At 33.2% G+C, this 8,999-nt stretch overlaps 1 long non-coding RNA gene across 1 annotated transcript in view; it reads left to right on the top strand.

Moving 5' to 3' along the window:
* The window catches only part of LOC102015810, a 37,903-nt gene extending 29,709 nt beyond the window's left edge, over window positions 1-8,194 (top strand). The window contains exon 5 of the long non-coding RNA XR_001236442.1: window positions 8,022-8,194. This is a non-coding gene — a long non-coding RNA (uncharacterized LOC102015810). The remainder of the gene's footprint in view (window positions 1-8,021) is intronic.
* Window positions 8,195-8,999: the final 805 nt, after the last annotated feature.

An 8,999-nucleotide genomic window follows, 5' to 3' on the forward strand; every position in this document is an offset into this window, starting at 1 on the left:
CATTTTCATTTGATTGTAAATAGTGATTAATCTCTACTCTGATTTCATCTGTGACCCATTGATTGTTCAGGATAATGTTATTTAATTTCCAACTCTTTATGGGATTTTTGTATTTTCTTTTGTCATTAATTTCCAATATCATTGCACTATGGTCTGATAGTATACATGGGAGAATTTCAATTCCTTTGCATTTACTTAAACATGTTCTATATACTAGTATATGGTCTATTTTAGAGAATGTCCCATGTGCAGCTGAGAAGAATGTGTATTCTGATGCTGTTGGGTGGAACACTCTGTAAAGGTCTACTATGTCCATATGTTCACATAGTTGGTTAAGTTCTGCTACTATTTCCCAATTTTTTGTCTAGTTGATTTATCTCTTTGTGACGATGGTGTGTTAAAGTCCCCTGTTATGATTGTGTTGCTACTTATTTCATTTTTCATGTGTGTTAGAATTTGTCTTATATAGGTGGGTGCTCCTATATTTGGTGCATAGATGTTTATGATTGCTATCTCTTCCTCTTGAAGCTTCCCCTTCACATGTATGTAGTGACCTTCTTTATCTCTTGATTATTCTTGGTTTAAAGTTCATGTTGTCTGCAAACAGAATAGCTACACCCGCTTTTTTTCTGGGTTCCTGTCACATGTAGTATTGTTTTCCATCCTTTAATTTTCAGTCTTTGAATTTCCCTTTGAGTTAAATGTGTTTCTTGTATACAGAGCATAATTAGGTTTTGTTTCCTAATCCAATCTGCAAGTCTGCTTCTTTTGATTGGTGTATTGAGACCATTTTCATTGAGGGTTATAACTGATATGTACTGATTTATATTTGTCATGCTATTTTCCTGCTGTTGGATCCTCCTTTTTCCCTCGTTTAATTGCTTTCTCTGCTTGGTGGTTCCTTTCTGTTGTTGTTCTTGAAGTTGTGGTCCATTTTATCTCTTTCTAGTATATCTTTTAGTACTCTTTGTAGGATTAGTTTGGCACTCATTAATTTCTTCTGTTGTTCTTTATCATGAAAATATTTTATTTCTCCATTAAATTTGAAAGATAGCTTTGCGGGGTACATCAATCTGGGTTGGAAGTTATTTTCTTTCTGTACCTGAAGTACTTCACTCCAAGCTCTTCTTGCCTTGATGGTTTGTGTTGAAAAGCCTGCCGTGATTCTGATAGGCTTTCCTTTATAGGTGATCTGTTTATTTCTCTAACAATTTTTAATATTCTGAGCTTTTGTTGAGTTTCTGGGATCTTGATCACTATATGTCTGGGGGTAGATTTATTTTGGTTATGATTAACTGGAGTTCTATATGCTTCATTTATCTGGATGTCTAATTGTCTTACCATGCCTGGGAAGTTTTTGCTGTTATTTCTACAAATAGTCTTTTTATGTCATTTGTGTTGACACCTGCTGTTTCATTAATACCTATTAATCTGACATTGTTTCTCTTTGCTTTGTCTTGCAGTTGTTGAATTGTTATTTACTGGTTCCTTGTTTTTAAGAGATCCCTCCGTTCACGTTCATTGGTGGCACTGCTGTCTCCAAGGTCTGAAAGTCTGTCTTCAGCTCCATTCAGGCAGTTTTGCAAGCTTTCAATGGAATTTTTAAGTTCCAGGATATCTGTTTGCATCTGTTTCATACCTTCTAGTTCTTTTCTATATTGTTCCCTGAGGGTTTCCATGAATTGTCTATGCTCTTCTATTTTCTTGTCTATGTCATCTTTGGCTATGCTGAACATTTCTTTCATTATTGTTGTCATTTCTTTTCTCACCTGAGACAGTATTTCTGATCTGATGTCTTCTATGGCCTGATGGAGTTATTTCTTTACTTCAGTTGTTGTCATTTCAGAAATTTCAGGTGTATGATTTCCAGGCTCTTCTGTGTTGATGCTTCCTGGACTTGTTTTGGGTGGTGTGGAGGTCTGGGATTGCATTTTGCTCCTTCATTTTGTCATTTTTGAAGAACCAGAGGCTCCTTGAAGTGCAGCCTCACTGTTCTGATTGTGTGTGAGTGGCAGGGCGAGAGCCTGAAGATCCCCAGTGCTCATTGTAGCTCCTGTGCTGGTGAGTGGTGGCAAGGTGGGGTCCCAGATCCTCCTCACCTTTCTTGCATTCAGTTGACTCTCAGGAGTGTGTGTGAAGGGTGGGGGAGGCTCACTGGCATTCCTGAGGCTGTCTGGGGTTCCACAAGCATAGGAGGGGATGCAGGTCGATTTCACCAAGGCATCGGATATTTCCCAGGACAGAGACTGCTTCCCACACGGCTTCCCAAAGATGTCCCAGGTTCAGCCCAGCCTGGGCCAACACACTATGGGTGTGGCAGGTACCCACCGAGGCCCCAGAGGGTGTCTGAGATTTCACCTGCCTTGCACACTGGTCAGGGAGGCAAAGTCGAACTTTTAAATTCTTAATTTTCTTACAGAAGTTTCTTCAAATAATACATTTGATATATTGATCATGCAGCAAGAATGCATTTGCATATGTTGCTTATGCTTCTGTCATATACTGGCTTATGTATTCTTTTATAATACTAAAATGAGTGACAGCAGTGTTACAATTGACATGAGGGAAGATTTAGCAACATTTTGGTATTGTAAGGTATGTACAGTACCACAGAGGTGGAGTATTATAATTCCAAATGCTCTTGCATTAGTTGTAAATATATTACAAACTTTGTGGCAAATACTGGAATAAAGAATTAAAACAAATACTCCAAGAGAGGAGGGAAAGTAGAATCATATCAGTTGATTAATTAAGATCATGGAAGATGTAATTAAGAAAAAAGAACAAAGGCAGCAAATTTAAAATGGTAAAAATATAGCAGATATTAATCCAGCAATTGCTTTACAAATCAGTTGTCTAGATGCATCAGTTAATAAACAGAGATTGTAAGAGCAAATAAAATCAATAAGAATGAGACTCAAATATATACTGTCCACAGGTAAATCAGTGTAAAATAAAGTCTCAAATAAATCAAATCAATAGATAGATATAGGTATACCAAAATAAAGCAGGAGTAGCTATGCTATTTCAGACAGAGCAAACTTCAGAGCAGGGAAAGGTATTAGAGAGGAAGAAGGGCACTACATAGTAACAAGGGAATATATTTTTAAGAAGACCAAACAAGGGGCTGGGGATTTAGCTCAGCAGCAAAAGCGCCTGCCTGGCAAGCGCAAGGTCGTGAGTTCAGTTCCTGGTACCGGAGAAAAACAAAACAAAACAAAAAAACAAAAAAACAAACAAAAAAAAAGAAGACCAAACAGTCCTTAATGTGTATGAACTGAGCAACAGAATGACAAACTATATATGTGGTAAAAACAAAACTGCAAGGAGAAATACAGGAACCCACTATGATGGTTGAATATTTCAACACTGCACTACTAGAGATGGGAAAATAAAAGAGAAAAATCAGTAAGAATATATTTGTATTCAACAATACTATTAATCAACTTTATGTAATGGCATACATAGATTTCTTCATCCAATAATAGCAGAGTATACATCTTTTTTAAAACATCATATGCAACGATAACCAAGGTATTTTCTGGACTATGAAACACATCGAAGCACATTTTAAAAAGTAGAAAACATACAATGTGTTCTCTCAGATAACAAGTAATTAAACTACAGATCAATAACAGAAAGATGACTGGAAAATCATCAAATAAATGAGGTGAAACAACACACTTCTAAATGACAAACAGACCAAAGATGAGATCTCAAGAGAAAACAGAAAATATTTTGAATGTGAAAATAAAAGAAATATAAGAATTGGTAGAATATTGCAAAAGCAGTGCTCAGAGGGAAACCTATAGCATTGTGTGCATGCTTTAGAAAAGAAGAAAGTTGTAAAACCAATTTAGTATGCTTCTAATTAAGGAAACTAATAAAAGAAGAAATTGAATCCAAAGTAAGCAAGAAAAAGACTAAAAATAGTATTGTATAAATTAATGAAATTGAAACCATGAAAACTATAAATAATGCAACTAGAGACCATACTCACCAGTAAAATAAATCAAACCAGCATGTGTAAACATCGTATTATCTCCCTAGTGTAAGAATCTGAAAGAGAAAATATAATCTGAAAGGTATAGCTGATATTGCGAGAGGGAAAGAAACTGTCGAAAAGGAAAGAATAATTGGGATGAGGGAAATGAGAAAAGAAAGAAGGGAAATAAATATATATACACAAAATAGCTAAGATAATTGTACTACTAATTTCAATTGGTTTATTGAAAGGAACAGTTAATGTGTAATTGTTTGATCAGTCTTGCATGCCTATATTATCTTGTTTTGAAATTGTGTACAATTTTTATTGTTTTGTATTGGTTTGTTTTTGCTTTTCTTTTTGTTACTGTTTTTGTTTCTTTCTCTCTAAAGCAAACAAAGTTAATGAAGAAAAATTATAAACAAAAGTTAGTAGGACAAAAAGGTATTTTTTTGGAAGAGACAAAATTAATAAGCCTCTGTCTAAGCAAACTAGGAGAAAAGGTGGAATGAGAGGACAAATATTAATATCAGGAATATGAAGGGGGCATTACTGGGTATTTGAGGCACATGAAAGTGATAAGAAAGAAACAATACTAGCAACTTCATGCAGCCCGATTTGCTAATATGCATAAAATGTGTCAAATACTCAAAAGCTATAATAGTCCAAAATAAAAACAAGAGTAGACAATCTGAATAAGTAAGCTCTTGTCAAAGAAAGAAATTGAATCAATAATTATTGACAGACAATAATTAAGACAGAAATCACTGGGCCAAGATGGATTAACTGCTGAATTCTACTAAACATTGAACAAGAAATTATACCAGTTCTCCATAATCTCTTCCAGAAGCTAAAAGGAAGTGTGACTATATCCTAATTCTATGAGGTCAGCATCACCCCATATCAAATCCATCAGAGTACAGCAAAACCATTACAGGAAAGGTCAGTGTTCCCAATGAACATACGTACAAAAGTCCTGAACAAATATCAACAAATCAAATCATCCAAAATATAAAATAAATGGAGTTTATTTATCCCAAGTAAGGGAGTTCTGCAGTTCTGCATCCACTTATCAGTTAATATTTGTTTTTGTTTTTGTTTTTTGGTATAGGGAATCAAACTCATGACCTTGTGCTTGCCAGGCAGGTGCTGTGCCGCTGAGCTGTAACCTCCACCCTCAGTTATCAGTTAATGTAACCCATCACATCAATAAAGAAGAAAAATCACATGATCGTATCAATAACTACAGAAAAAAAATCGGAAAAAATAAAATTATTTTGACTATTACAGTATTTACATTTAAAATTTATAGTCAACTTGTAGATGAGATAAATAATCTAATCTGTCAGGGTGATATGCTGAGTGCAGTGGTGTAGGTGGTAGGTATGAGATCAGAACGCTGATGTGCAGCTAGATGTGAGCGGGTTTCTGTGGAAACGATAGAAATAAATGCTTAGGAGCTGACAGAATGTGCTTACAAAGTTAAAGAACCTCTGCCTTGGATTTCCATCTCCCTTCATACCTCTCCAAGCAATATTTGTATAGTAAAAAGAAAAGTGTTGATATAAATTTATGAGCCCTTATCACTTGATTGGACACACAGCACATGGGACCTATTGTGGTGCAGAGGAAAAGAGGTGTTGAAAAAAGAATTAAAATGAGTTATGTATGTATACCCATCCCTCACAAAGAATGTGATCACTACGTGTTGCAAATATGTACCAATGGAAATAAAAGAATCAACTCTAATAAAGAAATAAAGTCTCACACAAAAAATAAACATACAATCAATCATCAGACAGAAAGAGGCTAAGGGATTTGCCAAGATCATTGAGCCAAGAACACACAGGTGAAATTTGAGTATCTGACTTGACTATTTAACTGCTGTAGTACTGCTCAACTAAGTAGATGCCCACTCGTCCTCAGTACAGCAGCCTAACAAGTGCTACTCAGATCTTTCTACGAATATCCTTTATGTTACAGACTTTTTCAGTCTTTTCAAATCTCTGAAGTAGCAGGATTCAAAGTCCACGACTGTGTTACATGGCGATAGACTACTGAAAAGAAATCAAAGAGAAGGAATATGTGTTGAAACAAAAAGTTGTGTTTGCTTTATGTTTCTTGATCCATTCTTATCTCAGTCTTGTTTTTTTGTCATCTTTCCAGATATATAAGCTGGAAGTTGGTTTAAAAACTATGGGAAGAGTGAAACTTGAAATAATGAAAATTATGGAATATATTTTCAAACATATTTTTAACTTAAAAAGGTACAAATTTGAAATAGCTTTATTTATACCATGTTATAATAAAACCTAATTTCCTTATCTCTTTGTCTCTGAAAATAGCAGTTCTGGCACATTTAAGGAAACCAAAGTAAAACAATTTTCAGAAAATCTTCACTCAAATTCAATTTTTCCCTTTTTAATATTTTTATTTCAGTTTCTTCAGATGTGAATTCTAGGGAACTTTTAATATTAAAATCTTTGCATGACTTTTTCCTATTTTTAAAAACTGGAAAATGGGAACTGAACCTTTTTCAGTTCTGGAGTGCCAATTTCATAGATATTTTGCTTTCCAAACAGTTTCTGTTGGAAAACTCATAATAAAATTGATCACAAATGAGTAAAGAATTATGGCAGAAAGTTCTGTTGCTTTAATTGAAGGAAATTATATTATTCTAAGACTGATAGACTCTATTTTAATTTTTCCAGTGGCATGATAGTAGTTAAACAACCCTCAGGTGTTAAAAGCATTAAAATGGTAAGCGGAGAATCTAACACTTCTAGTAAATATATATTCATCTTATTGAGAGACGAGCCTGTGTAGTTTCCTATTTCTATATAAATGTTTCTTTGTGAATATGAGAGAAGTAACACTTTTATTTTTATGTAACGAATAAATCTAAATGACATATTTATTAATTTTTAGAATCAGTATTCCTATATACAGATATACTTTCTAGTTTTGTCACAAATACTTTGCAGTAATTTCCATTCCATGCCAAATACGATTTGTGTATATTGTGATAGTACTTGTTGTGGGAACAACTGGATTTAACTTTTCTTCTCCATAAAGAAATAAATTTCACATATGCATGTAAAATTTAGGCTACAAACTCATTGAAATAAAATTTATTAAATTCATGAATTAAAGAATTCCTCTGGCCTTAACCCAGTTTACTGCTTTTTAGTAGAACAGTACCTTTGTCCCATAAAATTTAAAAAAAAATTCTGCATTTTATACGAAATAATATATTAATGTAAGCAATTAGTTTTTCTTTAATAGGAGTTTTTTCCCAAGGGAGAAATGTCTTCAATATAATCTCATACAAATTTTTAATTTAAAGTGTGTGAATTTAAAATAGCTTCATGTATCCTGTGCTATAATAAAACCTACTTTCCTTATTAGTTATCTTGTAAAGTTTTTCCAATTATATGTATCAGCAACATTAAATTTGGTTTCCTGAAGCCCACAGTATCAACATTTTACCTATACAGTATATGTATACCAATCTGTATATGTATGTGTATAGATATTTATATATACATATTATATTTATATATACATATAATATGGAATTATGTAAATTCCATTTACATAATTTTTAGAATTCATTTTTCATGTTTCTTAAATCATATGTAAGCATAAAGGAGACAAGTTTTGTTTTTATTTTTGTTTTAGCTACTGCCTTTTAGTAACTAGTTCAGGTCCTTCTATGTGAAAGTCGTCAGAATATTGTTAATGTATATTAAAAAAGTAAAATTTCATTCATTAAATATTATTGTATAATGTCGATACTGCTGAATAACCCTTGGTGCAGCGATGCACTTTGCATATTTATGCCAGTCTTCTGAAGCTATTTTCTGTTGTGCAGTGTTGAAACTGAGCTATAAAACGCGCCCATTGCCTCGGTTAATGAACTTTGGTTTTGGTTGAGAAAATTAATCAAAGCTGGAGAGACTGAAATCTATTACTCTAATAGTTTTCAAGTATGGAAATAAGTGAGTTAATACGTAAAATGTTTCACTTTCCATAGATCAAGAGTTCATTTTGTGACACTAATGGAAAGATGATGGAAAAATGAAGAAAGAAAATAAAAAAGTCAATCTACAAGGAAAAAAAAGGAAAGAGAATATTGGCTCAAAAATAATTGACTTTGTGCTTTACTCCTTCTAGACATCATAATTTTAATTTTATGATAATAAAATCAAGTAGGGAAAATAATTATTAAATTTTCCTCCATAGAGTCATACTTGTGGCAAACAAATAGACTGGTTACTTAGCACTGGGATATCTGCTATTGTAATGACTTCTTTTTTTTATTTTAAAGATAAAAGAACCAAAACATATTAACAAACACACAGACATAAACGAAACAACAAAAACAAGAAAGATAAAACTCGAGGCTTTTATAGGTAAATGGACGACACTAGAGACCGTACTCATAAGTGAAATGAATCAGATTCAAATGTGTTCACATTGTATTGTCTCCCTCATAAAAAATCTGAAAGAGTAAATAAAACCTGAAAGGTACAATAGATTTTGTTAAAGGGAAAGAAACAGCTCACAAGGAAAGAATGACTGGGATGAGGGAAAAGAGAAGAGAAAGAAAGAAGGGAAAAATATGTATACACACACACACAACATAGCTAGAATAATTGCAGTACTAATTTTTGTTGCTTTATTAAAAGGACAGTTGAGATTTAATTGTTTGAGCATTCTTCCATGTCTGCATGTGTTTATCTGGATAACCAATCTGAAGTTAACAATATGTAATACTACAACCGTTGTTAGTTTTTTATCACTTTGTCTGAAATTCTGTATTCTAATGACTTATAAAGAGCAACTCCCAGTAACTTTCCAAATTTTGGAAAATAAATTGCTCTGTTTAATTAATGTAGATTATCATTTCCTAGGAATGAATCATAAGAATAAAAAAGCAAAAGTTTAAGCCAAATAATCCCAAAAAAGCACCATACAGAATATAATGACTCAGGAACACACAAGGGGCAAA

The sequence above is a fragment of the Chinchilla lanigera genome, unplaced genomic scaffold (genome assembly GCF_000276665.1).
Source record: "Chinchilla lanigera isolate Chin_1 unplaced genomic scaffold, ChiLan1.0 scaffold00057, whole genome shotgun sequence".
NCBI lineage: Eukaryota > Metazoa > Chordata > Mammalia > Rodentia > Chinchillidae > Chinchilla > Chinchilla lanigera.